Raw genomic sequence first — 2,674 nt, 5'->3', positions numbered from 1 at the left:
AGTGGTATGATTCCCACGGTGAATTTTGGAAAATTTGATATTTTAATAATTAATATAGTAATTGATTTTAGATGCACTCATACAATACTGGTATTCTGTACTGTATATGTGGATAAGTGCGTAAGTTGTAATGTCTCCCGTGAGTTACCATCGGACCGAGGGCAAGCAAGTTTGATATTGGCCATAGCCGCTCTCCTCCATGGTCGGGATGACGGTTTAAGCAGCAGCACTGTCGGGACGCCAAAGCGACCGTATGTAAGTTTCTCCCGTTAACCTCCCGCTAAACGGTGCTCGAGACGCTGGATATCGTAGGGCATCACTGGTATATAGTGTGGTACGTCAAGTATTTTTCATATATAAATTTCAAATCCCAAAGTTTTAAAATCATATTTAAATTAAATATATTTAATTTGTTTTATCACCTATTTCCAATTAGTATTTTTCTAAAATGTGTTTATTCATATTTTATATCAATTATTTTAAAGCAATATTTATAAAATGCATTTTACCTTGATTTTTACTGTTTAAATGGATTTGGTGTTTTAAAATAAATTCTTTTATATTTTTACCCTTTATTTCAAATAGATGATTAATTTGATTTAAGTATTTCCTTTATTAATTAAATAATTTTTTCTACTTATTTTAGATTTATTGTTTAAATATATTTTACCACATTTTATTATTTGTTTTGATTCGAGGTTTTAACATGAATTTTATTTATATTTCATAATCTATTTTAAGTTGAAGTTTAAAATTAATTAAAAGGTTTCTTTGATTATTCCATGGATTTAACTACTAAATTTTATAATTTATATTTTGAGTTTATTTTTGTTTTATGCCAAATTCCTTCAATCCAAGTTTATTTATGATTTTATTTATTTTATCTAATGATATCTTATTCTCAATTTAATATTTGGTTTTTAAAGTGTTTCCAATGCAAACTTTTGAGTTCTACATTAATATTTGTATTTTATGTGCATTCTAAATTATTGCATTCCATTTAATTTAATATTTCCTTGATTATTTTTAATGTAAATTTATTATGATTTTGCTTATTTTATTTATGACATTTTGTGTACAATTTAATAATTGTTATTAAAATTATTCTTGTTTCTTATTATACATTCTAGATCTTTAATTTAATGTATTTTATTTATAATTTATTTAACTAATTATTCCTTGATTTTTGGAGTATAATTATTGGGTTTTGTGAAAATGTTTTAAAAAGGTGAACTTTTCCAATTGAGTGAACTGTGAGGGTTTTGAGAGAAAACAATATTTCAACTACTTATTATTTATTTGATTATTAATTATTATTAATTAATCAAGTTCATTTTATTGTATTATTATTATTATTATTATAAGTGTGTCATAGTTAGAGTCACTCACTGAGATGATTAGCATCTCGTGTTTTTAAATTTCATTCCCCTAGATCCACTGTAGTAGGCATTGATCGTCCGGAGGCAAGCTCGACGTCTTTGTTCGTTGCTGAAAGTCCAAGAAGCTTTCCCTTCTTTTGCTCCCTACCTTGTATTATTCATTTTATCTTTTGTTGTATTAAATTTCATATTTAACTATATCTTGGTAAAGCTCTGTATACTATCTTGGACATTTATTTATTAATTATGCACTGATTTACTGTTATTCTTTTGAAGTGCTGCAAATTTGTGAAATTAAATTGTAGTAAGGTGGGAGGAATAAAGTGGTATATATAGAAATGTATTTTCAGTGCAGGAAATTTGTGGTAAGTCCAATCCTAAAGGGAGGTTTTGCCGGATTTTCTATTGGAGGGTCTGGTAGGGTTTCCTTGGATCAGGGCTTATCTATGGTTCTGGTGAGGGATCTTGGACGGGTCCTGACATCATACCCATAATCAAAATGGTCGTGTAGAGAGAAAATATTGGCATATCACAGAAATTGCTTTGTCTCTTCTTGCTCAAAGTTCCATGGCTTTTCACCACTGGTGGAATGCATGTTCTACTGCCACTTTCTTAATAAACCGCCTACCAACCAAAGTTCTCAATTATCAATTATCAATCCCCTTTTACCAAATTATTTAATCAAACTTTTGATTACTCATTTTTAAAAAGTTTTGGATATGAGTGTTTCCCTTTTTTAAGGCCCTATCATTTTAAAAGTTTAGCTTTCATTCTGAACATTGTATCTTTATAGGCTATAGCTCCTCCCATAAAGGCTACAGGTGTCAAAGCCTCACTACTGGAAAAGTTTACATATCTCCAAATGTCATATTTAATGAGAATTATTATCCTTTTGCTACAAAGGCCGGGCTTCACCCTCATGAAACTATACAAACGTCTTCACCTAACCCATGTTTTATACCTCTGTCTTTTTCTTTTTTGCAGGACAAGAACCGTGTGCTCCCATTAGAGTCCTCTTTAACCTCCTTGAGTAGAACTTCTTCTGACTTGTCTGGGAGCAAAACTACTGATGTGATAGGTTCCTACTCCCACACTCCTTTTCACTTGTTATCACAACCAGTGGATACCCCATCTACACCACGATCCACCACACAATCTCCGGTTCCCAATACCATAGCTCACTCACCAACAAACTCCATAACTCGTGCCTTACGAATGCTTAAAAATACAGCACCCACAATTGACTCGGTTGACAGCCATGCTACTAGTTCTGAAGTCAAATCTAGCCATTCACC

Source organism: Ziziphus jujuba, chromosome 3 (genome assembly GCF_031755915.1).
Source record: "Ziziphus jujuba cultivar Dongzao chromosome 3, ASM3175591v1".
NCBI lineage: Eukaryota > Viridiplantae > Streptophyta > Magnoliopsida > Rosales > Rhamnaceae > Ziziphus > Ziziphus jujuba.
Note: the sequence above shows the minus strand (reverse complement) of the source record.